This window comes from Epinephelus lanceolatus, chromosome 22, assembly GCF_041903045.1.
Source record: "Epinephelus lanceolatus isolate andai-2023 chromosome 22, ASM4190304v1, whole genome shotgun sequence".
Classification (NCBI taxonomy): domain Eukaryota; kingdom Metazoa; phylum Chordata; class Actinopteri; order Perciformes; family Serranidae; genus Epinephelus; species Epinephelus lanceolatus.
The window spans coordinates 31,942,501-31,967,213 of NC_135755.1; the positions used below are offsets into that span (position 1 = coordinate 31,942,501).

Here is a 24,713-nt window from a genome sequence, read left to right on the forward strand (position 1 = left end):
TGGAAGAGCATGCACGCACGCCATTTATAGATGGTAAAACATCAGCAAGGGTGGATGGCAAATGGTAATCTGTCATTTTCCTGCACTCAACAAGCACCATGACAAGACCCACACGCCATTTAGTTTTGAGTTAATGCACACATACTCATTGAGAAATTTAAAAAAACAAAAAAGGAAAAAAAAGGGAAAAAAAGGAGAGTTTGTCCACTGGTACTGTTTTCCAAGGAGCTGGCTCCAGTAAAGGAGGAGCAGCGCCCTCTGCTGATGAAAGGTGAGAATAAAAAGCTTACAGCACCGGGTATTCCCAGGCGGTCTCCCATCCAAGTACTGACCCGGCCCGACCCTGCTTAGCTTCCGAGATCGGACGAGATCGGGCGTATTCAGGGTGGTATGGCCGTAAGCCATGGAAGAGCATGCACGCACGCCATTTATAGATGGTAAAACATCAGCAAGGGTGGATGGCAAATGGTAATCTGTCATTTTCCTGCACTCAACAAGCGCCATGACAAGACCCACACGCCATTTATTTTTCAGTTAATGCACATATACTCACTGACAAATTAAAAAAAAAAAAAAAAGAAAAAAAAAAAGACAGTTTGTCCACTGGTGCTGTTTTCCAAGGAGCTGGCTCCAGTAAAGGAGGAGCAGCGCCCTCTGCTGATGAAAGGTGAGAATAAAAAGCTTACAGCACCGGGTATTCCCAGGCGGTCTCCCATGCAAGTACTGACCCGGCCCGACCCTGCTTAGCTTCCGAGATCGGACGAGATCGGGCGTATTCAGGGTGGTATGGCCGTAAGCCATGGAAGAGCATGCACGCACGCCATTTATAGATGGTAAAACATCAGCAAGGGTGGATGGCAAATGGTAATCTGTCATTTTCCTGCACTCAACAAGCACCATGACAAGACCCACATGCCATTTAGTTTTGAGTTAATGCACATATACTCACTGACAAATTAAAAAAAAAAAAAAAAAGGGAAAAAAAGGAGAGTTTGTCCACTGGTGCTGTTTTCCAAGGAGCTGGCTCCAGTAAAGGAGGAGCAGCGCCCTCTGCTGATGAAAGGTGAGAATAAAAAGCTTACAGCACCTGGTATTCCCAGGCGGTCTCCCATCCAAGTACTGACCCGGCCCGACCCTGCTTAGCTTCCGAGATCGGACGAGATCGGGCGTATTCAGGGTGGTATGGCCGTAAGCCATGGAAGAGCATGCACGCACGCCATTTATAGATGGTAAAACATCAGCAAGGGTGGATGGCAAATGGTAATCTGTTATTTTCCTGCACTCAACAAGCGCCATGACAAGACCCACACGCCATTTAGTTTTCAGTTAATGCACATATACTCACTGACAAATTAAAAAAAAAAAAAAAGAGAGTTTGTCCACTGGTGCTGTTTTCCAAGGAGCTGGCTCCAGTAAAGGAGGAGCAGCGCCCTTTGCTGATGAAAGGTGAGAATAAAAAGCTTACAGCACCGGGTATTCCCAGGCGGTCTCCCATCCAAGTACTGACCCGGCCCAACCCTGCTTAGCTTCCGAGATCGGACGAGATCGGGCGTATTCAGGGTGGTATGGCCGTAAGCAATGGAAGAGCATGCACGTACGCCATTTATAGATGGTAAAACAGCAGCAAGGGTGGATGGCAAATGGTAATCTGTCATTTTCCTGCACTCAACAAGCACCATGACAAGACCCACATGCCATTTAGTTTTGAGTTAATGCACATATACTCATAGAGAAATTAAAAAAAAACAAAAAAGGAAAAAAAAGGGAAAAAAAGGAGAGTTTGTCCACTGGTGCTGTTTTCCAAGGAGTTGGCTCCAGTAAAGGAGGAGCAGCGCCCTCTGCTGATGAAAGGTGAGAATAAAAAGCTTACAGCACCGGGTATTCCCAGGCGGTCTCCCATCCAAGTACTGACCCGGCCCGACCCTGCTTAGCTTCCGAGATCAGACGAGATCGGGCGTATTCAGGGTGGTATGGCCGTAAGCCATGGAAGGGCATGCACGCACGCCATTTATAGATGGTAAAACATCAGCAAGGGTGGATGGCAAATGGTAATCTGTCATTTTCCTGCACTCAACAAGCGCCATGACAAGACCCACACGCCATTTATTTTTCAGTTAATGCACATATACTCACTGACAAATTAAAACAAAAAAAAAAAGAGAGTTTGTCCACTGGTGCTGTTTTCCAAGGAGCTGGCTCCAGTAAAGGAGGAGCAGCGCCCTCTGCTGATGAAAGGTGAGAATAAAAAGCTTACAGCACCGGGTATTCCCAGGCGGTCTCCCATCCAAGTACTGACCCGGCCCGACCCTGCTTAGCTTCCGAGATCGGACGAGATCGGGCGTATTCAGGGTGGTATGGCCGTAAGCCATGGAAGAGCATGCACGCACGCCATTTATAGATGGTAAAACATCAGCAAGGGTGGATGGCAAATGGTAATCTGTCATTTTCCTGCACTCAACAAGCACCATGACAAGACCCACACGCCATTTAGTTTTGAGTTAATGCACATATACTCATTGAGAAATTAAAAAAAACAAAAAAGGAAAAAAAAGGGAAAAAAAGAGAGTTTGTCCACTGGTGCTGTTTTCCAAGGAGCTGGCTCCAGTAAAGGAGGAGCAGCGCCCTCTGCTGATGAAAGGTGAGAATAAAAAGCTTACAGCACCGGGTATTCCCAGGCGGTCTCCCATCCAAGTACTGACCCGGCCCGACCCTGCTTAGCTTCCGAGATCGGACGAGATCGGGCGTATTCAGGGTGGTGTGGCCGTAAGCCATGGAAGAGCATGCACGCACGCCATTTATAGATGGTAAAACATCAGCAAGGGTGGATGGCAAATGGTAATCTGTCATTTTCCTGCACTCAACAAGCGCCATGACAAGACCCACACGCCATTTAGTTTTCAGTTAATGCACATATACTCACTGACAAATTAAAACAAAAAAAAAAAGAGTTTGTCCACTGGTGCTGTTTTCCAAGGAGCTGGCTCCAGTAAAGGAGGAGCAGCGCCCTCTGCTGATGAAAGGTGAGAATAAAAAGCTTACAGCACCGGGTATTCCCAGGCGGTCTCCCATCCAAGTACTGACCCGGCCCGACCCTGCTTAGCTTCCGAGATCGGACGAGATCGGGCGTATTCAGGGTGGTATGGCCGTAAGCCATGGAAGAGCATGCACGCACGCCATTTATAGATGGTAAAACATCAGCAAGGGTGGATGGCAAATGGTAATCTGTCATTTTCCTGCACTCAACAAGCACCATGACAAGACCCACACGCCATTTAGTTTTCAGTTAATGCACATATACTTATTGAGAAATTAAAAAAAAACAAAAAAGGAAAAAAAAGGGAAAAAAAGGAGAGTTTGTCCACTGGTGCTGTTTTCCAAGGAGCTGGCTCCAGTAAAGGAGGAGCAGCGCCCTCTGCTGATGAAAGGTGAGAATAAAAAGCTTACAGCACCGGGTATTCCCAGGCGGTCTCCCATCCAAGTACTGACCCGGCCCGACCCTGCTTAGCTTCCGAGATCGGACGAGATCGGGCGTATTCAGGGTGGTATGGCCGTAAGCCATGGAAGAGCATGCACGCACGCCATTTATAGATGGTAAAACATCAGCAAGGGTGGATGGCAAATGGTAATCTGTCATTTTCCTGCACTCAACAAGCGCCATGACAAGACCCACACGCCATTTAGTTTTCAGTTAATGCACATATACTCACTGACAAATTAAAACAAAAAAAAAAAGAGAGTTTGTCCACTGGTGCTGTTTTCCAAGGAGCTGGCTCCAGTAAAGGAGGAGCAGCGCCCTCTGCTGATGAAAGGTGAGAATAAAAAGCTTACAGCACCGGGTATTCCCAGGCGGTCTCCCATCCAAGTACTGACCCGGCCCGACCCTGCTTAGCTTCCGAGATCGGACGAGATCGGGCGTATTCAGGGTGGTATGGCCGTAAGCCATGGAAGAGCATGCACGCACGCCATTTATAGATGGTAAAACATCAGCAAGGGTGGATGGCAAATGGTAATCTGTCATTTTCCTGCACTCAACAAGCACCATGACAAGACCCACACGCCATTTAGTTTTGAGTTATTGCACATATACTCATTGAGAAATTAAAAAAAACAAAAAAGGAAAAAAAAGGGAAAAAAAGGAGAGTTTGTCCACTGGTGCTGTTTTCCAAGGAGCTGGCTCCAGTAAAGGAGGAGCAGCGCCCTCTGCTGATGAAAGGTGAGAATAAAAAGCTTACAGCACCGGGTATTCCCAGGCGGTCTCCCATCCAAGTACTGACCCGGCCCGACCCTGCTTAGCTTCCGAGATCGGACGAGATCGGGCGTATTCAGGGTGGTATGGCCGTAAGCCATGGAAGAGCATGCACGCACGCCATTTATAGATGGTAAAACATCAGCAAGGGTGGATGGCAAATGGTAATCTGTCATTTTCCTGCACTCAACAAGCACCATGACAAGACCCACACGCCATTTAGTTTTGAGTTAATGCACATATACTCATTGAGAAATTAAAAAAAACAAAAAAGGAAAAAAAAGGGAAAAAAAGAGAGTTTGTCCACTGGTGCTGTTTTCCAAGGAGCTGGCTCCAGTAAAGGAGGAGCAGCGCCCTCTGCTGATGAAAGGTGAGAATAAAAAGCTTACAGCACCGGGTATTCCCAGGCGGTCTCCCATCCAAGTACTGACCCGGCCCGACCCTGCTTAGTTTCCGAGATCGGACGAGATCGGGCGTATTCAGGGTGGTATGGCCGTAAGCCATGGAAGAGCATGCACGCACGCCATTTATAGATGGTAAAACATCAGCAAGGGTGGATGGCAAATGGTAATCTGTCATTTTCCTGCACTCAACAAGCGCCATGACAAGACCCACACGCCATTTAGTTTTCAGTTAATGCACATATACTCACTGACAAATTAAAACAAAAAAAAAAAGAGAGTTTGTCCACTGGTGCTGTTTTCCAAGGAGCTGGCTCCAGTAAAGGAGGAGCAGCGCCCTCTGCTGATGAAAGGTGAGAATAAAAAGCTTACAGCACCGGGTATTCCCAGGCGGTCTCCCATCCAAGTACTGACCCGGCCCGACCCTGCTTAGCTTCCGAGATCGGACGAGATCGGGCGTATTCAGGGTGGTATGGCCGTAAGCCATGGAAGAGCATGCACGCACGCCATTTATAGATGGTAAAACATCAGCAAGGGTGGATGGCAAATGGTAATCTGTCATTTTCCTGCACTCAACAAGCACCATGACAAGACCCACACGCCATTTAGTTTTGAGTTAATGCACATATACTTATTGAGAAATTAAAAAAAAACAAAAAAGGAAAAAAAAGGGAAAAAAAGGAGAGTTTGTCCACTGGTGCTGTTTTCCAAGGAGCTGGCTCCAGTAAAGGAGGAGCAGCGCCCTCTGCTGATGAAAGGTGAGAATAAAAAGCTTACAGCACCGGGTATTCCCAGGCGGTCTCCCATCCAAGTACTGACCCGGCCCGACCCTGCTTAGCTTCCGAGATCAGACGAGATCGGGCGTATTCAGGGTGGTATGGCCGTAAGCCATGGAAGAGCATGCATGCACGCCATTTATAGATGGTAAAACATCAGCAAGGGTGGATGGCAAATGGTAATCTGTCATTTTCCTGCACTCAACAAGCACCATGACAAGACCCACACGCCATTTAGTTTTGAGTTAATGCACATATACTCACTGACAAATTAAAAAAAAAAAAAAAGAGAGTTTGTCCACTGGTGCTGTTTTCCAAGGAGCTGGCTCCAGTAAAGGAGGAGCAGCGCCCTTTGCTGATGAAAGGTGAGAATAAAAAGCTTACAGCACCGGGTATTCCCAGGCGGTCTCCCATCCAAGTACTGACCCGGCCCAACCCTGCTTAGCTTCCGAGATCGGACGAGATCGGGCGTATTCAGGGTGGTATGGCCGTAAGCAATGGAAGAGCATGCACGTACGCCATTTATAGATGGTAAAACAGCAGCAAGGGTGGATGGCAAATGGTAATCTGTCATTTTCCTGCACTCAACAAGCACCATGACAAGACCCACATGCCATTTAGTTTTGAGTTAATGCACATATACTCATTGAGAAATTAAAAAAAAACAAAAAAGGAAAAAAAAGGGAAAAAAAGGAGAGTTTGTCCACTGGTGCTGTTTTCCAAGGAGTTGGCTCCAGTAAAGGAGGAGCAGCGCCCTCTGCTGATGAAAGGTGAGAATAAAAAGCTTACAGCACCGGGTATTCCCAGGCGGTCTCCCATCCAAGTACTGACCCGGCCCGACCCTGCTTAGCTTCCGAGATCGGACGAGATCGGGCGTATTCAGGGTGGTATGGCCGTAAGCCATGGAAGGGCATGCACGCACGCCATTTATAGATGGTAAAACATCAGCAAGGGTGGATGGCAAATGGTAATCTGTCATTTTCCTGCACTCAACAAGCGCCATGACAAGACCCACACGCCATTTATTTTTCAGTTAATGCACATATACTCACTGACAAATTAAAACAAAAAAAAAAAGAGAGTTTGTCCACTGGTGCTGTTTTCCAAGGAGCTGGCTCCAGTAAAGGAGGAGCAGCGCCCTCTGCTGATGAAAGGTGAGAATAAAAAGCTTACAGCACCGGGTATTCCCAGGCGGTCTCCCATCCAAGTACTGACCCAGCCCGACCCTGCTTAGCTTCCGAGATCGGACGAGATCGGGCGTATTCAGGGTGGTATGGCCGTAAGCCATGGAAAAGCATGCACGCACGCCATTTATAGATGGTAAAACATCAGCAAGGGTGGATGGCAAATGGTAATCTGTCATTTTCCTGCACTCAACAAGCACCATGACAAGACCCACACGCCATTTAGTTTTGAGTTAATGCACACATACTCATTGAGAAATTAAAAAAAACAAAAAAGGAAAAAAAAGGGAAAAAAAGGAGAGTTTGTCCACTGGTACTGTTTTCCAAGGAGCTGGCTCCAGTAAAGGAGGAGCAGCGCCCTCTGCTGATGAAAGGTGAGAATAAAAAGCTTACAGCACCGGGTATTCCCAGGCGGTCTCCCATCCAAGTACTGACCCGGCCCGACCCTGCTTAGCTTCCGAGATCGGACGAGATCGGGCGTATTCAGGGTGGTATGGCCGTAAGCCATGGAAGAGCATGCACGCACGCCATTTATAGATGGTAAAACATCAGCAAGGGTGGATGGCAAATGGTAATCTGTCATTTTCCTGCACTCAACAAGCGCCATGACAAGACCCACACGCCATTTAGTTTTCAGTTAATGCACATATACTCACTGACAAATTAAAAAAAAAAAAAAAAGAGAGTTTGTCCACTGGTGCTGTTTTCCAAGGAGCTGGCTCCAGTAAAGGAGGAGCAGCGCCCTCTGCTGATGAAAGGTGAGAATAAAAAGCTTACAGCACCGGGTATTCCCAGGCGGTCTCCCATCCAAGTACTGACCCGGCCCGACCCTGCTTAGCTTCCGAGATCGGACGAGATCGGGCGTATTCAGGGTGGTATGGCCGTAAGCCATGGAAGAGCATGCACGCACGCCATTTATAGATGGTAAAACATCAGCAAGGGTGGATGGCAAATGGTAATCTGTCATTTTCCTGCACTCAACAAGCACCATGACAAGACCCACACGCCATTTAGTTTTGAGTTAATGCACACATACTCATTGAGAAATTAAAAAAAACAAAAAAGGAAAAAAAAGGGAAAAAAAGGAGAGTTTGTCCACTGGTACTGTTTTCCAAGGAGCTGGCTCCAGTAAAGGAGGAGCAGCGCCCTCTGCTGATGAAAGGTGAGAATAAAAAGCTTACAGCACCGGGTATTCCCAGGCGGTCTCCCATCCAAGTACTGACCCGGCCCGACCCTGCTTAGCTTCCGAGATCGGACGAGATCGGGCGTATTCAGGGTGGTATGGCCGTAAGCCATGGAAGAGCATGCACGCACGCCATTTATAGATGGTAAAACATCAGCAAGGGTGGATGGCAAATGGTAATCTGTCATTTTCCTGCACTCAACAAGCGCCATGACAAGACCCACACGCCATTTATTTTTCAGTTAATGCACATATACTCACTGACAAATTAAAAAAAAAAAAAAAAGAAAAAAAAAAGAGAGTTTGTCCACTGGTGCTGTTTTCCAAGGAGCTGGCTCCAGTAAAGGAGGAGCAGCGCCCTCTGCTGATGAAAGGTGAGAATAAAAAGCTTACAGCACCGGGTATTCCCAGGCGGTCTCCCATCCAAGTACTGACCCGGCCCGACCCTGCTTAGCTTCCGAGATCAGACGAGATCGGGCGTATTCAGGGTGGTATGGCCGTAAGCCATGGAAGAGCATGCACGCACGCCATTTATAGATGGTAAAACATCAGCAAGGGTGGATGGCAAATGGTAATCTGTCATTTTCCTGCACTCAACAAGCACCATGACAAGACCCACACGCCATTTAGTTTTGAGTTAATGCACATATACTCACTGACAAATTAAAAAAAAAAAAAAAAGAGAGTTTGTCCACTGGTGCTGTTTTCCAAGGAGCTGGCTCCAGTAAAGGAGGAGCAGCGCCCTTTGCTGATGAAAGGTGAGAATAAAAAGCTTACAGCACCGGGTATTCCCAGGCGGTCTCCCATCCAAGTACTGACCCGGCCCAACCCTGCTTAGCTTCCGAGATCGGACGAGATCGGGCGTATTCAGGGTGGTATGGCCGTAAGCAATGGAAGAGCATGCACGTACGCCATTTATAGATGGTAAAACAGCAGCAAGGGTGGATGGCAAATGGTAATCTGTCATTTTCCTGCACTCAACAAGCACCATGACAAGACCCACATGCCATTTAGTTTTGAGTTAATGCACATATACTCATTGAGAAATTAAAAAAAAACAAAAAAGGAAAAAAAAGGGAAAAAAAGGAGAGTTTGTCCACTGGTGCTGTTTTCCAAGGAGTTGGCTCCAGTAAAGGAGGAGCAGCGCCCTCTGCTGATGAAAGGTGAGAATAAAAAGCTTACAGCACCGGGTATTCCCAGGCGGTCTCCCATCCAAGTACTGACCCGGCCCGACCCTGCTTAGCTTCCGAGATCGGACGAGATCGGGCGTATTCAGGGTGGTATGGCCGTAAGCCATGGAAGGGCATGCACGCACGCCATTTATAGATGGTAAAACATCAGCAAGGGTGGATGGCAAATGGTAATCTGTCATTTTCCTGCACTCAACAAGCGCCATGACAAGACCCACACGCCATTTATTTTTCAGTTAATGCACATATACTCACTGACAAATTAAAACAAAAAAAAAAAGAGAGTTTGTCCACTGGTGCTGTTTTCCAAGGAGCTGGCTCCAGTAAAGGAGGAGCAGCGCCCTCTGCTGATGAAAGGTGAGAATAAAAAGCTTACAGCACCGGGTATTCCCAGGCGGTCTCCCATCCAAGTACTGACCCGGCCCGACCCTGCTTAGCTTCCGAGATCGGACGAGATCGGGCGTATTCAGGGTGGTATGGCCGTAAGCCATGGAAAAGCATGCACGCACGCCATTTATAGATGGTAAAACATCAGCAAGGGTGGATGGCAAATGGTAATCTGTCATTTTCCTGCACTCAACAAGCACCATGACAAGACCCACACGCCATTTAGTTTTGAGTTAATGCACACATACTCATTGAGAAATTAAAAAAAACAAAAAAGGAAAAAAAAGGGAAAAAAAGGAGAGTTTGTCCACTGGTACTGTTTTCCAAGGAGCTGGCTCCAGTAAAGGAGGAGCAGCGCCCTCTGCTGATGAAAGGTGAGAATAAAAAGCTTACAGCACCGGGTATTCCCAGGCGGTCTCCCATCCAAGTACTGACCCGGCCCGACCCTGCTTAGCTTCCGAGATCGGACGAGATCGGGCGTATTCAGGGTGGTATGGCCGTAAGCCATGGAAGAGCATGCACGCACGCCATTTATAGATGGTAAAACATCAGCAAGGGTGGATGGCAAATGGTAATCTGTCATTTTCCTGCACTCAACAAGCGCCATGACAAGACCCACACGCCATTTAGTTTTCAGTTAATGCACATATACTCACTGACAAATTAAAAAAAAAAAAAAAAGAGAGTTTGTCCACTGGTGCTGTTTTCCAAGGAGCTGGCTCCAGTAAAGGAGGAGCAGCGCCCTCTGCTGATGAAAGGTGAGAATAAAAAGCTTACAGCACCGGGTATTCCCAGGCGGTCTCCCATCCAAGTACTGACCCGGCCCGACCCTGCTTAGCTTCCGAGATCGGACGAGATCGGGCGTATTCAGGGTGGTATGGCCGTAAGCCATGGAAGAGCATGCACGCACGCCATTTATAGATGGTAAAACATCAGCAAGGGTGGATGGCAAATGGTAATCTGTCATTTTCCTGCACTCAACAAGCGCCATGACAAGACCCACACGCCATTTAGTTTTCAGTTAATGCACATATACTCACTGACAAATTAAAACAAAAAAAAAAAGAGAGTTTGTCCACTGGTGCTGTTTTCCAAGGAGCTGGCTCCAGTAAAGGAGGAGCAGCGCCCTCTGCTGATGAAAGGTGAGAATAAAAAGCTTACAGCACCGGGTATTCCCAGGCGGTCTCCCATCCAAGTACTGACCCGGCCCGACCCTGCTTAGCTTCCGAGATCGGACGAGATCGGGCGTATTCAGGGTGGTATGGCCGTAAGCCATGGAAGAGCATGCACGCACGCCATTTATAGATGGTAAAACATCAGCAAGGGTGGATGGCAAATGGTAATCTGTCATTTTCCTGCACTCAACAAGCACCATGACAAGACCCACACGCCATTTAGTTTTGAGTTAATGCACATATACTCATTGAGAAATTAAAAAAAACAAAAAAGGAAAAAAAAGGGAAAAAAAGGAGAGTTTGTCCACTGGTGCTGTTTTCCAAGGAGCTGGCTCCAGTAAAGGAGGAGCAGCGCCCTCTGCTGATGAAAGGTGAGAATAAAAAGCTTACAGCACCGGGTATTCCCAGACGGTCTCCCATCCAAGTACTGACCCGGCCCGACCCTGCTTAGCTTCCGAGATCGGACGAGATCGGGCGTATTCAGGGTGGTATGGCCGTAAGCCATGGAAGAGCATGCACGCACGCCATTTATAGATGGTAAAACATCAGCAAGGGTGGATGGCAAATGGTAATCTGTCATTTTCCTGCACTCAACAAGCGCCATGACAAGACCCACACGCCATTTAGTTTTCAGTTAATGCACATATACTCACTGACAAATTAAAAAAAAAAAAAAAAGAGAGTTTGTCCACTGGTGCTGTTTTCCAAGGAGCTGGCTCCAGTAAAGGAGGAGCAGCGCCCTCTGCTGATGAAAGGTGAGAATAAAAAGCTTACAGCACCGGGTATTCCCAGGCGGTCTCCCATCCAAGTACTGACCCGGCCCGACCCTGCTTAGCTTCCGAGATCAGACGAGATCGGGCGTATTCAGGGTGGTATGGCCGTAAGCCATGGAAGAGCATGCACGCACGCCATTTATAGATGGTAAAACATCAGCAAGGGTGGATGGCAAATGGTAATCTGTCATTTTCCTGCACTCAACAAGCACCATGACAAGACCCACACGCCATTTAGTTTTGAGTTAATGCACACATACTCATTGAGAAATTAAAAAAAACAAAAAAGGAAAAAAAAGGGAAAAAAAGGAGAGTTTGTCCACTGGTACTGTTTTCCAAGGAGCTGGCTCCAGTAAAGGAGGAGCAGCGCCCTCTGCTGATGAAAGGTGAGAATAAAAAGCTTACAGCACCGGGTATTCCCAGGCGGTCTCCCATCCAAGTACTGACCCGGCCCGACCCTGCTTAGCTTCCGAGATCGGACGAGATCGGGCGTATTCAGGGTGGTATGGCCGTAAGCCATGGAAGAGCATGCACGCACGCCATTTATAGATGGTAAAACATCAGCAAGGGTGGATGGCAAATGGTAATCTGTCATTTTCCTGCACTCAACAAGCGCCATGACAAGACCCACACGCCATTTAGTTTTCAGTTAATGCACATATACTCACTGACAAATTAAAAAAAAAAAAAAAAGAGAGTTTGTCCACTGGTGCTGTTTTCCAAGGAGCTGGCTCCAGTAAAGGAGGAGCAGCGCCCTCTGCTGATGAAAGGTGAGAATAAAAAGCTTACAGCACCGGGTATTCCCAGGCGGTCTCCCATCCAAGTACTGACCCGGCCCGACCCTGCTTAGCTTCCGAGATCAGACGAGATCGGGCGTATTCAGGGTGGTATGGCCGTAAGCCATGGAAGAGCATGCACGCACGCCATTTATAGATGGTAAAACATCAGCAAGGGTGGATGGCAAATGGTAATCTGTCATTTTCCTGCACTCAACAAGCACCATGACAAGACCCACACGCCATTTAGTTTTGAGTTAAAGCACACATACTCATTGAGAAATTAAAAAAAACAAAAAAGGAAAAAAAAAAAAAAAAAAGAGAGTTTGTCCACTGGTGCTGTTTTCCAAGGAGCTGGCTCCAGTAAAGGAGGAGCAGCGCCCTCTGCTGATGAAAGGTGAGAATAAAAAGCTTACAGCACCGGGTATTCCCAGGCGGTCTCCCATCCAAGTACTGACCCGGCCCGACCCTGCTTAGCTTCCGAGATCGGACGAGATCGGGCGTATTCAGGGTGGTATGGCCGTAAGCCATGGAAGAGCATGCACGCACGCCATTTATAGATGGTAAAACATCAGCAAGGGTGGATGGCAAATGGTAATCTGTCATTTTCCTGCACTCAACAAGCACCATGACAAGACCCACACGCCATTTAGTTTTGAGTTAATGCACACATACTCATTGAGAAATTAAAAAAAACAAAAAAGGAAAAAAAAAAAAAAAAAGAGAGTTTGTCCACTGGTGCTGTTTTCCAAGGAGCTGGCTCCAGTAAAGGAGGAGCAGCGCCCTCTGCTGATGAAAGGTGAGAATAAAAAGCTTACAGCACCGGGTATTCCCAGGCGGTCTCCCATCCAAGTACTGACCCGGCCCGACCCTGCTTAGCTTCCGAGATCGGACGAGATCGGGCGTATTCAGGGTGGTATGGCCGTAAGCCATGGAAGAGCATGCACGCACGCCATTTATAGATGGTAAAACATCAGCAAGGGTGGATGGCAAATGGTAATCTGTCATTTTCCTGCACTCAACAAGCGCCATGACAAGACCCACACGCCATTTAGTTTTCAGTTAATGCACATATACTCACTGACAAATTAAAACAAAAAAAAAAAGAGAGTTTGTCCACTGGTGCTGTTTTCCAAGGAGCTGGCTCCAGTAAAGGAGGAGCAGCGCCCTCTGCTGATGAAAGGTGAGAATAAAAAGCTTACAGCACCGGGTATTCCCAGGCGGTCTCCCATCCAAGTACTGACCCGGCCCGACCCTGCTTAGCTTCCGAGATCGGACGAGATCGGGCGTATTCAGGGTGGTATGGCCGTAAGCCATGGAAGAGCATGCACGCACGCCATTTATAGATGGTAAAACATCAGCAAGGGTGGATGGCAAATGGTAATCTGTCATTTTCCTGCACTCAACAAGCACCATGACAAGACCCACACGCCATTTAGTTTTGAGTTAATGCACATATACTCATTGAGAAATTAAAAAAAACAAAAAAGGAAAAAAAAGGGAAAAAAAGGAGAGTTTGTCCACTGGTGCTGTTTTCCAAGGAGCTGGCTCCAGTAAAGGAGGAGCAGCGCCCTCTGCTGATGAAAGGTGAGAATAAAAAGCTTACAGCACCGGGTATTCCCAGGCGGTCTCCCATCCAAGTACTGACCCGGCCCGACCCTGCTTAGCTTCCGAGATCGGACGAGATCGGGCGTATTCAGGGTGGTATGGCCGTAAGCCATGGAAGAGCATGCACGCACGCCATTTATAGATGGTAAAACATCAGCAAGGGTGGATGGCAAATGGTAATCTGTCATTTTCCTGCACTCAACAAGCGCCATGACAAGACCCACACGCCATTTAGTTTTCAGTTAATGCACATATACTCACTGACAAATTAAAAAAAAAAAAAAAGAGAGTTTGTCCACTGGTGCTGTTTTCCAAGGAGCTGGCTCCAGTAAAGGAGGAGCAGCGCCCTCTGCTGATGAAAGGTGAGAATAAAAAGCTTACAGCACCGGGTATTCCCAGGCGGTCTCCCATGCAAGTACTGACCCGGCCCGACCCTGCTTAGCTTCCGAGATCGGACGAGATCGGGCGTATTCAGGGTGGTATGGCCGTAAGCCATGGAAGAGCATGCACGCACGCCATTTATAGATGGTAAAACATCAGCAAGGGTGGATGGCAAATGGTAATCTGTCATTTTCCTGCACTCAACAAGCACCATGACAAGACCCACATGCCATTTAGTTTTGAGTTAATGCACATATACTCACTGACAAATTAAAAAAAAAAAAAAAAAGGGAAAAAAAGGAGAGTTTGTCCACTGGTGCTGTTTTCCAAGGAGCTGGCTCCAGTAAAGGAGGAGCAGCGCCCTCTGCTGATGAAAGGTGAGAATAAAAAGCTTACAGCACCGGGTATTCCCAGGCGGTCTCCCATCCAAGTACTGACCCGGCCCGACCCTGCTTAGCTTCCGAGATCGGACGAGATCGGGCGTATTCAGGGTGGTATGGCCGTAAGCCATGGAAGAGCATGCACGCACGCCATTTATAGATGGTAAAACATCAGCAAGGGTGGATGGCAAATGGTAATCTGTCATTTTCCTGCACTCAACAAGCACCATGACAAGACCCACACGCCATTTAGTTTTGAGTTAATGCACATATACTCATTGAGAAATTAAAAAAAACAAAAAAGGAAAAAAAAGGGAAAAAAAGGAGAGTTTGTCCACTGGTGCTGTTTTCCAAGGAGCTGGCTCCAGTAAAGGAGGAGCAGCGCCCTCTGCTGATGAAAGGTGAGAATAAAAAGCTTACAGCACCGGGTATTCCCAGACGGTCTCCCATCCAAGTACTGACCCGGCCCGACCCTGCTTAGCTTCCGAGATCGGACGAGATCGGGCGTATTCAGGGTGGTATGGCCGTAAGCCATGGAAGAGCATGCACGCACGCCATTTATAGATGGTAAAACATCAGCAAGGGTGGATGGCAAATGGTAATCTGTCATTTTCCTGCACTCAACAAGCGCCATGACAAGACCCACACGCCATTTAGTTTTCAGTTAATGCACATATACTCACTGACAAATTAAAAAAAAAAAAAAAAGAGAGTTTGTCCACTGGTGCTGTTTTCCAAGGAGCTGGCTCCAGTAAAGGAGGAGCAGCGCCCTCTGCTGATGAAAGGTGAGAATAAAAAGCTTACAGCACCGGGTATTCCCAGGCGGTCTCCCATCCAAGTACTGACCCGGCCCGACCCTGCTTAGCTTCCGAGATCAGACGAGATCGGGCGTATTCAGGGTGGTATGGCCGTAAGCCATGGAAGAGCATGCACGCACGCCATTTATAGATGGTAAAACATCAGCAAGGGTGGATGGCAAATGGTAATCTGTCATTTTCCTGCACTCAACAAGCACCATGACAAGACCCACACGCCATTTAGTTTTGAGTTAATGCACACATACTCATTGAGAAATTAAAAAAAACAAAAAAGGAAAAAAAAAAAAAAAAAGAGAGTTTGTCCACTGGTGCTGTTTTCCAAGGAGCTGGCTCCAGTAAAGGAGGAGCAGCGCCCTCTGCTGATGAAAGGTGAGAATAAAAAGCTTACAGCACCGGGTATTCCCAGGCGGTCTCCCATCCAAGTACTGACCCGGCCCGACCCTGCTTAGCTTCCGAGATCGGACGAGATCGGGCGTATTCAGGGTGGTATGGCCGTAAGCCATGGAAGAGCATGCACGCACGCCATTTATAGATGGTAAAACATCAGCAAGGGTGGATGGCAAATGGTAATCTGTCATTTTCCTGCACTCAACAAGCACCATGACAAGACCCACACGCCATTTAGTTTTGAGTTAATGCACACATACTCATTGAGAAATTAAAAAAAACAAAAAAGGAAAAAAAAAAAAAAAAAGAGAGTTTGTCCACTGGTGCTGTTTTCCAAGGAGCTGGCTCCAGTAAAGGAGGAGCAGCGCCCTCTGCTGATGAAAGGTGAGAATAAAAAGCTTACAGCACCGGGTATTCCCAGGCGGTCTCCCATCCAAGTACTGACCCGGCCCGACCCTGCTTAGCTTCCGAGATCGGACGAGATCGGGCGTATTCAGGGTGGTATGGCCGTAAGCCATGGAAGAGCATGCACGCACGCCATTTATAGATGGTAAAACATCAGCAAGGGTGGATGGCAAATGGTAATCTGTCATTTTCCTGCACTCAACAAGCGCCATGACAAGACCCACACGCCATTTAGTTTTCAGTTAATGCACATATACTCACTGACAAATTAAAACAAAAAAAAAAAGAGAGTTTGTCCACTGGTGCTGTTTTCCAAGGAGCTGGCTCCAGTAAAGGAGGAGCAGCGCCCTCTGCTGATGAAAGGTGAGAATAAAAAGCTTACAGCACCGGGTATTCCCAGGCGGTCTCCCATCCAAGTACTGACCCGGCCCGACCCTGCTTAGCTTCCGAGATCGGACGAGATCGGGCGTATTCAGGGTGGTATGGCCGTAAGCCATGGAAGAGCATGCACGCACGCCATTTATAGATGGTAAAACATCAGCAAGGGTGGATGGCAAATGGTAATCTGTCATTTTCCTGCACTCAACAAGCACCATGACAAGACCCACACGCCATTTAGTTTTGAGTTAATGCACATATACTCATTGAGAAATTAAAAAAAACAAAAAAGGAAAAAAAAGGGAAAAAAAGGAGAGTTTGTCCACTGGTGCTGTTTTCCAAGGAGCTGGCTCCAGTAAAGGAGGAGCAGCGCCCTCTGCTGATGAAAGGTGAGAATAAAAAGCTTACAGCACCGGGTATTCCCAGGCGGTCTCCCATCCAAGTACTGACCCGGCCCGACCCTGCTTAGCTTCCGAGATCGGACGAGATCGGGCGTATTCAGGGTGGTATGGCCGTAAGCCATGGAAGAGCATGCACGCACGCCATTTATAGATGGTAAAACATCAGCAAGGGTGGATGGCAAATGGTAATCTGTCATTTTCCTGCACTCAACAAGCGCCATGACAAGACCCACACGCCATTTAGTTTTCAGTTAATGCACATATACTCACTGACAAATTAAAAAAAAAAAAAAAGAGAGTTTGTCCACTGGTGCTGTTTTCCAAGGAGCTGGCTCCAGTAAAGGAGGAGCAGCGCCCTCTGCTGATGAAAGGTGAGAATAAAAAGCTTACAGCACCGGGTATTCCCAGGCGGTCTCCCATGCAAGTACTGACCCGGCCCGACCCTGCTTAGCTTCCGAGATCGGACGAGATCGGGCGTATTCAGGGTGGTATGGCCGTAAGCCATGGAAGAGCATGCACGCACGCCATTTATAGATGGTAAAACATCAGCAAGGGTGGATGGCAAATGGTAATCTGTCATTTTCCTGCACTCAACAAGCACCATGACAAGACCCACATGCCATTTAGTTTTGAGTTAATGCACATATACTCACTGACAAATTAAAAAAAAAAAAAAAAGGGAAAAAAAGGAGAGTTTGTCCACTGGTGCTGTTTTCCAAGGAGCTGGCTCCAGTAAAGGAGGAGCAGCGCCCTCTGCTGATGAAAGGTGAGAATAAAAAGCTTACAGCACCGGGTATTCCCAGGCGGTCTCCCATCCAAGTACTGACCCGGCCCGACCCTGCTTAGCTTCCGAGATCGGACGAGATCGGGCGTATTCAGGGTGGTATGGCCGTAAGCCATGGAAGAGCATGCACGCACGCCATTTATAGATGGTAAAACATCAGCAAGGGTGGATGGCAAATGGTAATCTGTCATTTTCCTGCACTCAACAAGCACCATGACAAGACCCACACGCCATTTAGTTTTGAGTTAATGCACATATACTCATTGAGAAATTAAAAAAAACAAAAAAGGAAAAAAAAGGGAAAAAAAGGAGAGTTTGTCCACTGGTGCTGTTTTCCAAGGAGCTGGCTCCAGTAAAGGAGGAGCAGCGCCCTCTGCTGATGAAAGGTGAGAATAAAAAGCTTACAGCACCGGGTATTCCCAGACGGTCTCCCATCCAAGTACTGACCCGGCCCGACCCTGCTTAGCTTCCGAGATCGGACGAGATCGGGCGTATTCAGGGTGGTATGGCCGTAAGCCATGGAAGAGCATGCACGCACGCCATTTATAGATGGTAAAACATCAGCAAGGGTGGATGGCAAATGGTAATCTGTCATTTTCCTGCACTCAACAAGCGCCATGACAAGACCCACACGCCATTTAGTTTTCAGTTAATGCACATATACTCACTGACAAATTAAAAAAAAAAAAAAAAGAGAGTTTGTCCACTGGTGCTGTTTTCCAAGGAGCTGGCTCCAGTAAAGGAGGAGCAGCGCCCTCTGCTGATGAAAGGTGAGAATAAAAAGCTTACAGCACCGGGTATTCCCAGGCGGTCTCCCATCCAAGTACTGACCCGGCCCGACCCTGCTTAGCTTCCGAGATCAGACGAGATCGGGCGTATTCAGGGTGGTATGGCCGTAAGCCATGGAAGAGCATGCACGCACGCCATTTATAGATGGTAAAACATCAGCAAGGGTGGATGGCAAATGGTAATCTGTCATTTTCCTGCACTCAACAAGCACCATGACAAGACCCACACGCCATTTAGTTTTGAGTTAATGCACACATACTCATTGAGAAATTAAAAAAAACAAAAAAGGAAAAAAAAGGGAAAAAAAGGAGAGTTTGTCCACTGGTACTGTTTTCCAAGGAGCTGGCTCCAGTAAAGGAGGAGCAGCGCCCTCTGCTGATGAAAGGTGAGAATAAAAAGCTTACAGCACCGGGTATTCCCAGGCGGTCTCCCATCCAAGTACTGACCCGGCCCGACCCTGCTTAGCTTCCGAGATCGGACGAGATCGGGCGTATTCAGGGTGGTATGGCCGTAAGCCATGGAAGAGCATGCACGCACGCCATTTATAGATGGTAAAACATCAGCAAGGGTGGATGGCAAATGGTAATCTGTCATTTTCCTGCACTCAACAAGCGCCATGACAAGACCCACACGCCATTTAGTTTTCAGTTAATGCACATATACTCACTGACAAATTAAAAAAAAAAAAAAAAGAGAGTTTGTCCACTGGTGCTGTTTTCCAAGGAGCTGGCTCCAGTAAAGGAGGAGCAGCGCCCTCTGCTGATGAAAGGTGAGAATAAAAAGCTTACAGCACCGGGTATTCCCAGGCGGTCTCCCATCCAAGTACTGACCCGGCCCGACCCTGCTTAGCTTCCGAGATCAGACGAGATCGGGCGTATTCAGGGTGGTATGGCCGTAAGCCATGGAAGAGCATGCACGCACGCCATTTATAGATGGTAAAACATCAGCAAGGGTGGATGGCAAATGGTAATCTGTCATTTTCCTGCACTCAACAAGCACCATGACAAGACCCACACGCCATTTAGTTTTGAGTTAATGCACACATACTCATTGAGAAATTAAAAAAAACAAAAAAGGAAAAAAAAAAAAAAAAAGAGAGTTTGTCCACTGGTGCTGTTTTCCAAGGAGCTGGCTCCAGTAAAGGAGGAGCAGCGCCCTCTGCTGATGAAAGGTGAGAATAAAAAGCTTACAGCACCGGGTATTCCCAGGCGGTCTCCCATCCAAGTACTGACCCGGCCCGACCCTGCTTAGCTTCCGAGATCGGACGAGATCGGGCGTATTCAGGGTGGTATGGCCGTAAGCCATGGAAGAGCATGCACGCACGCCATTTATAGATGGTAAAACATCAGCAAGGGTGGATGGCAAATGGTAATCTGTCATTTTCCTGCACTCAACAAGCACCATGACAAGACCCACACGCCATTTAGTTTTGAGTTAATGCACACATACTCATTGAGAAATTAAAAAAAACAAAAAAGGAAAAAAAAAAAAAAAAAGAGAGTTTGTCCACTGGTGCTGTTTTCCAAGGAGCTGGCTCCAGTAAAGGAGGAGCAGCGCCCTCTGCTGATGAAAGGTGAGAATAAAAAGCTTACAGCACCGGGTATTCCCAGGCGGTCTCCCATCCAAGTACTGACCCGGCCCGACCCTGCTTAGCTTCCGAGATCGGACGAGATCGGGCGTATTCAGGGTGGTATGGCCGTAAGCCATGGAAGAGCATGCACGCACGCCATTTATAGATGGTAAAACATCAGCAAGGGTGGATGGCAAATGGTAATCTGTCATTTTCCTGCACTCAACAAGCGCCATGACAAGACCCACACGCCATTTAGTTTTCAGTTAATGCACATATACTCACTGACAAATTAAAAAAAAAAAAAAAGAGAGTTTGTCCACTGGTGCTGTTTTCCAAGGAGCTGGCTCCAGTAAAGGAGGAGCAGCGCCCTCTGCTGATGAAAGGTGAGAATAAAAAGCTTACAGCACCGGGTATTCCCAGGCGGTCTCCCATGCAAGTACTGACCCGGCCCGACCCTGCTTAGCTTCCGAGATCGGACGAGATCGGGCGTATTCAGGGTGGTATGGCCGTAAGCCATGGAAGAGCATGCACGCACGCCATTTATAGATGGTAAAACATCAGCAAGGGTGGATGGCAAATGGTAATCTGTCATTTTCCTGCACTCAACAAGCACCATGACAAGACCCACATGCCATTTAGTTTTGAGTTAATGCACATATACTCACTGACAAATTAAAAAAAAAAAAAAAAAGGGAAAAAAAGGAGAGTTTGTCCACTGGTGCTGTTTTCCAAGGAGCTGGCTCCAGTAAAGGAGGAGCAGCGCCCTCTGCTGATGAAAGGTGAGAATAAAAAGCTTACAGCACCGGGTATTCCCAGGCGGTCTCCCATCCAAGTACTGACCCGGCCCGACCCTGCTTAGCTTCCGAGATCGGATGAGATCGGGCGTATTCAGGGTGGTATGGCCGTAAGCCATGGAAGAGCATGCACGCACGCCATTTATAGATGGTAAAACATCAGCAAGGGTGGATGGCAAATGGTAATCTGTCATTTTCCTGCACTCAACAAGCGCCATGACAAGACCCACACGCCATTTAGTTTTCAGTTAATGCACATATACTCACTGACAAATTAAAACAAAAAAAAAAAGAGAGTTTGTCCACTGGTGCTGTTTTCCAAGGAGCTGGCTCCAGTAAAGGAGGAGCAGCGCCCTCTGCTGATGAAAGGTGAGAATAAAAAGCTTACAGCACCGGGTATTCCCAGGCGGTCTCCCATCCAAGTACTGACCCGGCCCGACCCTGCTTAGCTTCCGAGATCGGACGAGATCGGGCGTATTCAGGGTGGTATGGCCGTAAGCCATGGAAGAGCATGCACGCACGCCATTTATAGATGGTAAAACATCAGCAAGGGTGGATGGCAAATGGTAATCTGTCATTTTCCTGCACTCAACAAGCACCATGACAAGACCCACACGCCATTTAGTTTTGAGTTAATGCACATATACTCATTGAGAAATTAAAAAAAAAAAAAAAGGAAAAAAAAGGGAAAAAAAGGAGAGTTTGTCCACTGGTGCTGTTTTCCAAGGAGCTGGCTCCAGTAAAGGAGGAGCAGCGCCCTCTGCTGATGAAAGGTGAGAATAAAAAGCTTACAGCACCGGGTATTCCCAGGCGGTCTCCCATCCAAGTACTGACCCGGCCCGACCCTGCTTAGCTTCCGAGATCGGACGAGATCGGGCGTATTCAGGGTGGTATGGCCGTAAGCCATGGAAGAGCATGCACGCACGCCATTTATAGATGGTAAAACATCAGCAAGGGTGGATGGCAAATGGTAATCTGTCATTTTCCTGCACTCAACAAGCACCATGACAAGACCCACACGCCATTTAGTTTTGAGTTAATGCACACGTACTCATTGAGAAATTAAAAAAAACAAAAAAGGAAAAAAAAGGGAAAAAAAGGAGAGTTTGTCCACTGGTACTGTTTTCCAAGGAGCTGGCTCCAGTAAAGGAGGAGCAGCGCCCTCTGCTGATGAAAGGTGAGAATAAAAAGCTTACAGCACCAGGTATTCCCAGGCGGTCTCCCATCCAAGTACTGACCCGGCCCGACCCTGCTTAGCTTCCGAGATCAGACGAGATCGGGCGTATTCAGGGTGGTATGGCCGTAAGCCATGGAAGAGCATGCACGCACGCCTTTTATAGATGGTAAAACATCAGCAAGGGTGGATGGCAAATGGTAATCTGTCATTTTCCTGCACTCAACAAGCACCATGACAAGACCCACACGCCATTTAGTTTTGAGTTAATGCACATATACTCACTGACAAATTAAAAAAAAAAAAAAAGAGAGTTTGTCCACTGGTGCTGTTTTCCAAGGAGCTGGCTCCAGTAAAGGAGGAGCAGCGCCCTTTGCTGATGAAAGGTGAGAATAAAAAGCTTACAGCACCGGGTATTCCCAGGCGGTCTCCCATCCAAGTACTGACCCGGCCCAACCCTGCTTAGCTTCCGAGATCGGACGAGATCGGGCGTATTCAGGGTGGTATGGCCGTAAGCAATGGAAGAGCATGCACGTACGCCATTTATAGATGGTAAAACAGCAGCAAGGGTGGATGGCAAATGGTAATCTGTCATTTTCCTGCACTCAACAAGCACCATGACAAGACCCACATGCCATTTAGTTTTGAGTTAATGCACATATACTCATTGAGAAATTAAAAAAAAACAAAAAAGGAAAAAAAAGGGAAAAAAAGGATAGTTTGTCCACTGGTGCTGTTTTCCAAGGAGTTGGCTCCAGTAAAGGAGGAGCAGCGCCCTCTGCTGATGAAAGGTGAGAATAAAAAGCTTACAGCACCGGGTATTCCCAGGCGGTCTCCCATCCAAGTACTGACCCGGCCCGACCCTGCTTAGCTTCCGAGATCGGACGAGATCGGGCGTATTCAGGGTGGTATGGCCGTAAGCCATGGAAGAGCATGCACGCACGCCATTTATAGATGGTAAAACATCAGCAAGGGTGGATGGCAAATGGTAATCTGTCATTTTCCTGCACTCAACAAGCACCATGACAAGACCCACACGCCATTTAGTTTTGAGTTAATGCACATATACTCATTGAGAAATTAAAAAAACAAAAAAGGAAAAAAAAGGGAAAAAAAGGAGAGTTTGTCCACTGGTGCTGTTTTCCAAGGAGCTGGCTCCAGTAAAGGAGGAGCAGCGCCCTCTGCTGATGAAAGGTGAGAATAAAAAGCTTACAGCACCGGGTATTCCCAGGCGGTCTCCCATCCAAGTACTGACCCGGCCCGACCCTGCTTAGCTTCCGAGATCGGACGAGATCGGGCGTATTCAGGGTGGTATGGCCGTAAGCCATGGAAGAGCATGCACGCACGCCATTTATAGATGGTAAAACATCAGCAAGGGTGGATGGCAAATGGTAATCTGTTATTTTCCTGCACTCAACAAGCGCCATGACAAGACCCACACGCCATTTAGTTTTCAGTTAATGCACATATACTCACTGACAAATTAAAAAAAAAAAAAAAGAGAGTTTGTCCACTGGTGCTGTTTTCCAAGGAGCTGGCTCCAGTAAAGGAGGAGCAGCGCCCTTTGCTGATGAAAGGTGAGAATAAAAAGCTTACAGCACCGGGTATTCCCAGGCGGTCTCCCATCCAAGTACTGACCCGGCCCAACCATGCTTAGCTTCCGAGATCGGACGAGATCGGGCGTATTCAGGGTGGTATGGCCGTAAGCAATGGAAGAGCATGCACGTACGCCATTTATAGATGGTAAAACAGCAGCAAGGGTGGATGGCAAATGGTAATCTGTCATTTTCCTGCACTCAACAAGCACCATGACAAGACCCACATGCCATTTAGTTTTGAGTTAATGCACATATACTCATTGAGAAATTAAAAAAAAACAAAAAAGGAAAAAAAAGGGAAAAAAAGGAGAGTTTGTCCACTGGTGCTGTTTTCCAAGGAGTTGGCTCCAGTAAAGGAGGAGCAGCGCCCTCTGCTGATGAAAGGTGAGAATAAAAAGCTTACAGCACCGGGTATTCCCAGGCGGTCTCCCATCCAAGTACTGACCCGGCCCGACCCTGCTTAGCTTCCGAGATCGGACGAGATCGGGCGTATTCAGGGTGGTATGGCCGTAAGCCATGGAAGGGCATGCACGCACGCCATTTATAGATGGTAAAACATCAGCAAGGGTGGATGGCAAATGGTAATCTGTCATTTTCCTGCACTCAACAAGCGCCATGACAAGACCCACACGCCATTTAGTTTTCAGTTAATGCACATATACTCACTGACAAATTAAAACAAAAAAAAAAAGAGAGTTTGTCCACTGGTGCTGTTTTCCAAGGAGCTGGCTCCAGTAAAGGAGGAGCAGCGCCCTCTGCTGATGAAAGGTGAGAATAAAAAGCTTACAGCACCGGGTATTCCCAGGCGGTCTCCCATGCAAGTACTGACCCGGCCCGACCCTGCTTAGCTTCCGAGATCGGACGAGATCGGGCGTATTCAGGGTGGTATGGCCGTAAGCCATGGAAGAGCATGCACGCATGCCATTTATAGATGGTAAAACATCAGCAAGGGTGGATGGCAAATGGTAATCTGTCATTTTCCTGCACTCAACAAGCACCATGACAAGACCCACACGCCATTTAGTTTTGAGTTAATGCACATATACTCATTGAGAAATTAAAAAAAACAAAAAAGGAAAAAAAAGGGAAAAAAAGGAGAGTTTGTCCACTGGTGCTGTTTTCCAAGGAGCTGGCTCCAGTAAAGGAGGAGCA

The 24,713-nt window shown here is 47.5% G+C and overlaps 62 non-coding genes across 62 annotated transcripts; all 62 read right to left on the reverse strand.

Annotated features, from left to right (window-relative positions):
- Nucleotides 1–283: 283 nt before the first annotated feature.
- LOC144461577 (5S ribosomal RNA) lies at nt 284–402 on the reverse strand. The gene has a single exon (XR_013490279.1). It is a non-coding gene; the product is annotated as a 5S ribosomal RNA (ribosomal RNA).
- A 277-nt stretch (nt 403–679) lies between these two features.
- LOC144460828 (5S ribosomal RNA) lies at nt 680–798 on the reverse strand. Its single transcript, XR_013489547.1, has one exon. It is a non-coding gene; the product is annotated as a 5S ribosomal RNA (ribosomal RNA).
- A 277-nt stretch (nt 799–1,075) lies between these two features.
- On the reverse strand, nt 1,076–1,194 carry LOC144460902 (5S ribosomal RNA). The gene has a single exon (XR_013489621.1). It is a non-coding gene; the product is annotated as a 5S ribosomal RNA (ribosomal RNA).
- Nucleotides 1,195–1,458: 264 nt separating this feature from the next.
- On the reverse strand, nt 1,459–1,577 carry LOC144461346 (5S ribosomal RNA). Its single transcript, XR_013490047.1, has one exon. It is a non-coding gene; the product is annotated as a 5S ribosomal RNA (ribosomal RNA).
- Nucleotides 1,578–1,863: 286 nt separating this feature from the next.
- On the reverse strand, nt 1,864–1,982 carry LOC144460616 (5S ribosomal RNA). Its single transcript, XR_013489334.1, has one exon. It is a non-coding gene; the product is annotated as a 5S ribosomal RNA (ribosomal RNA).
- A 265-nt stretch (nt 1,983–2,247) lies between these two features.
- LOC144461578 (5S ribosomal RNA) lies at nt 2,248–2,366 on the reverse strand. The gene has a single exon (XR_013490280.1). It is a non-coding gene; the product is annotated as a 5S ribosomal RNA (ribosomal RNA).
- Nucleotides 2,367–2,650: 284 nt separating this feature from the next.
- On the reverse strand, nt 2,651–2,769 carry LOC144460773 (5S ribosomal RNA). Its single transcript, XR_013489492.1, has one exon. It is a non-coding gene; the product is annotated as a 5S ribosomal RNA (ribosomal RNA).
- Nucleotides 2,770–3,032: 263 nt separating this feature from the next.
- LOC144461580 (5S ribosomal RNA) lies at nt 3,033–3,151 on the reverse strand. Its single transcript, XR_013490282.1, has one exon. It is a non-coding gene; the product is annotated as a 5S ribosomal RNA (ribosomal RNA).
- A 286-nt stretch (nt 3,152–3,437) lies between these two features.
- Nucleotides 3,438–3,556, reverse strand: LOC144461581 (5S ribosomal RNA). Its single transcript, XR_013490283.1, has one exon. It is a non-coding gene; the product is annotated as a 5S ribosomal RNA (ribosomal RNA).
- Nucleotides 3,557–3,821: 265 nt separating this feature from the next.
- LOC144461582 (5S ribosomal RNA) lies at nt 3,822–3,940 on the reverse strand. Its single transcript, XR_013490284.1, has one exon. It is a non-coding gene; the product is annotated as a 5S ribosomal RNA (ribosomal RNA).
- A 285-nt stretch (nt 3,941–4,225) lies between these two features.
- On the reverse strand, nt 4,226–4,344 carry LOC144461583 (5S ribosomal RNA). Its single transcript, XR_013490285.1, has one exon. It is a non-coding gene; the product is annotated as a 5S ribosomal RNA (ribosomal RNA).
- Nucleotides 4,345–4,628: 284 nt separating this feature from the next.
- Nucleotides 4,629–4,747, reverse strand: LOC144461082 (5S ribosomal RNA). The gene has a single exon (XR_013489801.1). It is a non-coding gene; the product is annotated as a 5S ribosomal RNA (ribosomal RNA).
- A 265-nt stretch (nt 4,748–5,012) lies between these two features.
- LOC144461584 (5S ribosomal RNA) lies at nt 5,013–5,131 on the reverse strand. The gene has a single exon (XR_013490286.1). It is a non-coding gene; the product is annotated as a 5S ribosomal RNA (ribosomal RNA).
- A 286-nt stretch (nt 5,132–5,417) lies between these two features.
- On the reverse strand, nt 5,418–5,536 carry LOC144460617 (5S ribosomal RNA). Its single transcript, XR_013489335.1, has one exon. It is a non-coding gene; the product is annotated as a 5S ribosomal RNA (ribosomal RNA).
- A 264-nt stretch (nt 5,537–5,800) lies between these two features.
- On the reverse strand, nt 5,801–5,919 carry LOC144461357 (5S ribosomal RNA). Its single transcript, XR_013490058.1, has one exon. It is a non-coding gene; the product is annotated as a 5S ribosomal RNA (ribosomal RNA).
- A 286-nt stretch (nt 5,920–6,205) lies between these two features.
- LOC144461585 (5S ribosomal RNA) lies at nt 6,206–6,324 on the reverse strand. Its single transcript, XR_013490287.1, has one exon. It is a non-coding gene; the product is annotated as a 5S ribosomal RNA (ribosomal RNA).
- A 265-nt stretch (nt 6,325–6,589) lies between these two features.
- Nucleotides 6,590–6,708, reverse strand: LOC144460769 (5S ribosomal RNA). Its single transcript, XR_013489488.1, has one exon. It is a non-coding gene; the product is annotated as a 5S ribosomal RNA (ribosomal RNA).
- Nucleotides 6,709–6,993: 285 nt separating this feature from the next.
- On the reverse strand, nt 6,994–7,112 carry LOC144461586 (5S ribosomal RNA). Its single transcript, XR_013490288.1, has one exon. It is a non-coding gene; the product is annotated as a 5S ribosomal RNA (ribosomal RNA).
- A 265-nt stretch (nt 7,113–7,377) lies between these two features.
- Nucleotides 7,378–7,496, reverse strand: LOC144461587 (5S ribosomal RNA). Its single transcript, XR_013490289.1, has one exon. It is a non-coding gene; the product is annotated as a 5S ribosomal RNA (ribosomal RNA).
- Nucleotides 7,497–7,781: 285 nt separating this feature from the next.
- On the reverse strand, nt 7,782–7,900 carry LOC144461588 (5S ribosomal RNA). The gene has a single exon (XR_013490290.1). It is a non-coding gene; the product is annotated as a 5S ribosomal RNA (ribosomal RNA).
- A 276-nt stretch (nt 7,901–8,176) lies between these two features.
- LOC144460618 (5S ribosomal RNA) lies at nt 8,177–8,295 on the reverse strand. Its single transcript, XR_013489336.1, has one exon. It is a non-coding gene; the product is annotated as a 5S ribosomal RNA (ribosomal RNA).
- A 265-nt stretch (nt 8,296–8,560) lies between these two features.
- LOC144461368 (5S ribosomal RNA) lies at nt 8,561–8,679 on the reverse strand. The gene has a single exon (XR_013490069.1). It is a non-coding gene; the product is annotated as a 5S ribosomal RNA (ribosomal RNA).
- A 286-nt stretch (nt 8,680–8,965) lies between these two features.
- Nucleotides 8,966–9,084, reverse strand: LOC144461589 (5S ribosomal RNA). Its single transcript, XR_013490291.1, has one exon. It is a non-coding gene; the product is annotated as a 5S ribosomal RNA (ribosomal RNA).
- A 265-nt stretch (nt 9,085–9,349) lies between these two features.
- LOC144461591 (5S ribosomal RNA) lies at nt 9,350–9,468 on the reverse strand. Its single transcript, XR_013490293.1, has one exon. It is a non-coding gene; the product is annotated as a 5S ribosomal RNA (ribosomal RNA).
- A 285-nt stretch (nt 9,469–9,753) lies between these two features.
- On the reverse strand, nt 9,754–9,872 carry LOC144461592 (5S ribosomal RNA). The gene has a single exon (XR_013490294.1). It is a non-coding gene; the product is annotated as a 5S ribosomal RNA (ribosomal RNA).
- A 265-nt stretch (nt 9,873–10,137) lies between these two features.
- On the reverse strand, nt 10,138–10,256 carry LOC144461593 (5S ribosomal RNA). The gene has a single exon (XR_013490295.1). It is a non-coding gene; the product is annotated as a 5S ribosomal RNA (ribosomal RNA).
- Nucleotides 10,257–10,521: 265 nt separating this feature from the next.
- Nucleotides 10,522–10,640, reverse strand: LOC144461594 (5S ribosomal RNA). Its single transcript, XR_013490296.1, has one exon. It is a non-coding gene; the product is annotated as a 5S ribosomal RNA (ribosomal RNA).
- A 285-nt stretch (nt 10,641–10,925) lies between these two features.
- LOC144460693 (5S ribosomal RNA) lies at nt 10,926–11,044 on the reverse strand. Its single transcript, XR_013489412.1, has one exon. It is a non-coding gene; the product is annotated as a 5S ribosomal RNA (ribosomal RNA).
- Nucleotides 11,045–11,309: 265 nt separating this feature from the next.
- On the reverse strand, nt 11,310–11,428 carry LOC144460620 (5S ribosomal RNA). The gene has a single exon (XR_013489338.1). It is a non-coding gene; the product is annotated as a 5S ribosomal RNA (ribosomal RNA).
- A 285-nt stretch (nt 11,429–11,713) lies between these two features.
- Nucleotides 11,714–11,832, reverse strand: LOC144461595 (5S ribosomal RNA). Its single transcript, XR_013490297.1, has one exon. It is a non-coding gene; the product is annotated as a 5S ribosomal RNA (ribosomal RNA).
- A 265-nt stretch (nt 11,833–12,097) lies between these two features.
- On the reverse strand, nt 12,098–12,216 carry LOC144460621 (5S ribosomal RNA). Its single transcript, XR_013489339.1, has one exon. It is a non-coding gene; the product is annotated as a 5S ribosomal RNA (ribosomal RNA).
- Nucleotides 12,217–12,500: 284 nt separating this feature from the next.
- On the reverse strand, nt 12,501–12,619 carry LOC144461596 (5S ribosomal RNA). Its single transcript, XR_013490298.1, has one exon. It is a non-coding gene; the product is annotated as a 5S ribosomal RNA (ribosomal RNA).
- Nucleotides 12,620–12,902: 283 nt separating this feature from the next.
- LOC144461597 (5S ribosomal RNA) lies at nt 12,903–13,021 on the reverse strand. Its single transcript, XR_013490299.1, has one exon. It is a non-coding gene; the product is annotated as a 5S ribosomal RNA (ribosomal RNA).
- Nucleotides 13,022–13,286: 265 nt separating this feature from the next.
- Nucleotides 13,287–13,405, reverse strand: LOC144461598 (5S ribosomal RNA). The gene has a single exon (XR_013490300.1). It is a non-coding gene; the product is annotated as a 5S ribosomal RNA (ribosomal RNA).
- A 285-nt stretch (nt 13,406–13,690) lies between these two features.
- Nucleotides 13,691–13,809, reverse strand: LOC144461599 (5S ribosomal RNA). The gene has a single exon (XR_013490301.1). It is a non-coding gene; the product is annotated as a 5S ribosomal RNA (ribosomal RNA).
- Nucleotides 13,810–14,073: 264 nt separating this feature from the next.
- On the reverse strand, nt 14,074–14,192 carry LOC144460829 (5S ribosomal RNA). Its single transcript, XR_013489548.1, has one exon. It is a non-coding gene; the product is annotated as a 5S ribosomal RNA (ribosomal RNA).
- A 277-nt stretch (nt 14,193–14,469) lies between these two features.
- Nucleotides 14,470–14,588, reverse strand: LOC144461600 (5S ribosomal RNA). The gene has a single exon (XR_013490302.1). It is a non-coding gene; the product is annotated as a 5S ribosomal RNA (ribosomal RNA).
- A 285-nt stretch (nt 14,589–14,873) lies between these two features.
- LOC144460694 (5S ribosomal RNA) lies at nt 14,874–14,992 on the reverse strand. The gene has a single exon (XR_013489413.1). It is a non-coding gene; the product is annotated as a 5S ribosomal RNA (ribosomal RNA).
- Nucleotides 14,993–15,257: 265 nt separating this feature from the next.
- LOC144460622 (5S ribosomal RNA) lies at nt 15,258–15,376 on the reverse strand. The gene has a single exon (XR_013489340.1). It is a non-coding gene; the product is annotated as a 5S ribosomal RNA (ribosomal RNA).
- A 283-nt stretch (nt 15,377–15,659) lies between these two features.
- LOC144461602 (5S ribosomal RNA) lies at nt 15,660–15,778 on the reverse strand. Its single transcript, XR_013490304.1, has one exon. It is a non-coding gene; the product is annotated as a 5S ribosomal RNA (ribosomal RNA).
- Nucleotides 15,779–16,061: 283 nt separating this feature from the next.
- LOC144461603 (5S ribosomal RNA) lies at nt 16,062–16,180 on the reverse strand. The gene has a single exon (XR_013490305.1). It is a non-coding gene; the product is annotated as a 5S ribosomal RNA (ribosomal RNA).
- Nucleotides 16,181–16,445: 265 nt separating this feature from the next.
- On the reverse strand, nt 16,446–16,564 carry LOC144461604 (5S ribosomal RNA). Its single transcript, XR_013490306.1, has one exon. It is a non-coding gene; the product is annotated as a 5S ribosomal RNA (ribosomal RNA).
- A 285-nt stretch (nt 16,565–16,849) lies between these two features.
- LOC144461605 (5S ribosomal RNA) lies at nt 16,850–16,968 on the reverse strand. The gene has a single exon (XR_013490307.1). It is a non-coding gene; the product is annotated as a 5S ribosomal RNA (ribosomal RNA).
- Nucleotides 16,969–17,232: 264 nt separating this feature from the next.
- LOC144460831 (5S ribosomal RNA) lies at nt 17,233–17,351 on the reverse strand. The gene has a single exon (XR_013489550.1). It is a non-coding gene; the product is annotated as a 5S ribosomal RNA (ribosomal RNA).
- A 276-nt stretch (nt 17,352–17,627) lies between these two features.
- LOC144461606 (5S ribosomal RNA) lies at nt 17,628–17,746 on the reverse strand. Its single transcript, XR_013490308.1, has one exon. It is a non-coding gene; the product is annotated as a 5S ribosomal RNA (ribosomal RNA).
- Nucleotides 17,747–18,031: 285 nt separating this feature from the next.
- Nucleotides 18,032–18,150, reverse strand: LOC144460695 (5S ribosomal RNA). Its single transcript, XR_013489414.1, has one exon. It is a non-coding gene; the product is annotated as a 5S ribosomal RNA (ribosomal RNA).
- A 265-nt stretch (nt 18,151–18,415) lies between these two features.
- Nucleotides 18,416–18,534, reverse strand: LOC144460623 (5S ribosomal RNA). Its single transcript, XR_013489341.1, has one exon. It is a non-coding gene; the product is annotated as a 5S ribosomal RNA (ribosomal RNA).
- A 285-nt stretch (nt 18,535–18,819) lies between these two features.
- LOC144461608 (5S ribosomal RNA) lies at nt 18,820–18,938 on the reverse strand. Its single transcript, XR_013490310.1, has one exon. It is a non-coding gene; the product is annotated as a 5S ribosomal RNA (ribosomal RNA).
- A 265-nt stretch (nt 18,939–19,203) lies between these two features.
- LOC144460624 (5S ribosomal RNA) lies at nt 19,204–19,322 on the reverse strand. The gene has a single exon (XR_013489342.1). It is a non-coding gene; the product is annotated as a 5S ribosomal RNA (ribosomal RNA).
- Nucleotides 19,323–19,605: 283 nt separating this feature from the next.
- On the reverse strand, nt 19,606–19,724 carry LOC144461609 (5S ribosomal RNA). Its single transcript, XR_013490311.1, has one exon. It is a non-coding gene; the product is annotated as a 5S ribosomal RNA (ribosomal RNA).
- A 283-nt stretch (nt 19,725–20,007) lies between these two features.
- On the reverse strand, nt 20,008–20,126 carry LOC144461610 (5S ribosomal RNA). Its single transcript, XR_013490312.1, has one exon. It is a non-coding gene; the product is annotated as a 5S ribosomal RNA (ribosomal RNA).
- Nucleotides 20,127–20,390: 264 nt separating this feature from the next.
- Nucleotides 20,391–20,509, reverse strand: LOC144460832 (5S ribosomal RNA). Its single transcript, XR_013489551.1, has one exon. It is a non-coding gene; the product is annotated as a 5S ribosomal RNA (ribosomal RNA).
- Nucleotides 20,510–20,786: 277 nt separating this feature from the next.
- Nucleotides 20,787–20,905, reverse strand: LOC144460124 (5S ribosomal RNA). The gene has a single exon (XR_013488840.1). It is a non-coding gene; the product is annotated as a 5S ribosomal RNA (ribosomal RNA).
- A 265-nt stretch (nt 20,906–21,170) lies between these two features.
- On the reverse strand, nt 21,171–21,289 carry LOC144461611 (5S ribosomal RNA). The gene has a single exon (XR_013490313.1). It is a non-coding gene; the product is annotated as a 5S ribosomal RNA (ribosomal RNA).
- A 285-nt stretch (nt 21,290–21,574) lies between these two features.
- Nucleotides 21,575–21,693, reverse strand: LOC144461612 (5S ribosomal RNA). Its single transcript, XR_013490314.1, has one exon. It is a non-coding gene; the product is annotated as a 5S ribosomal RNA (ribosomal RNA).
- Nucleotides 21,694–21,978: 285 nt separating this feature from the next.
- LOC144460974 (5S ribosomal RNA) lies at nt 21,979–22,097 on the reverse strand. Its single transcript, XR_013489693.1, has one exon. It is a non-coding gene; the product is annotated as a 5S ribosomal RNA (ribosomal RNA).
- Nucleotides 22,098–22,361: 264 nt separating this feature from the next.
- On the reverse strand, nt 22,362–22,480 carry LOC144461379 (5S ribosomal RNA). The gene has a single exon (XR_013490080.1). It is a non-coding gene; the product is annotated as a 5S ribosomal RNA (ribosomal RNA).
- Nucleotides 22,481–22,766: 286 nt separating this feature from the next.
- Nucleotides 22,767–22,885, reverse strand: LOC144461614 (5S ribosomal RNA). The gene has a single exon (XR_013490316.1). It is a non-coding gene; the product is annotated as a 5S ribosomal RNA (ribosomal RNA).
- Nucleotides 22,886–23,169: 284 nt separating this feature from the next.
- LOC144461615 (5S ribosomal RNA) lies at nt 23,170–23,288 on the reverse strand. The gene has a single exon (XR_013490317.1). It is a non-coding gene; the product is annotated as a 5S ribosomal RNA (ribosomal RNA).
- Nucleotides 23,289–23,552: 264 nt separating this feature from the next.
- LOC144460931 (5S ribosomal RNA) lies at nt 23,553–23,671 on the reverse strand. Its single transcript, XR_013489650.1, has one exon. It is a non-coding gene; the product is annotated as a 5S ribosomal RNA (ribosomal RNA).
- Nucleotides 23,672–23,957: 286 nt separating this feature from the next.
- LOC144461616 (5S ribosomal RNA) lies at nt 23,958–24,076 on the reverse strand. Its single transcript, XR_013490318.1, has one exon. It is a non-coding gene; the product is annotated as a 5S ribosomal RNA (ribosomal RNA).
- Nucleotides 24,077–24,341: 265 nt separating this feature from the next.
- Nucleotides 24,342–24,460, reverse strand: LOC144460833 (5S ribosomal RNA). Its single transcript, XR_013489552.1, has one exon. It is a non-coding gene; the product is annotated as a 5S ribosomal RNA (ribosomal RNA).
- Between the last annotated feature and the right edge of the window lie 253 nt (nt 24,461–24,713).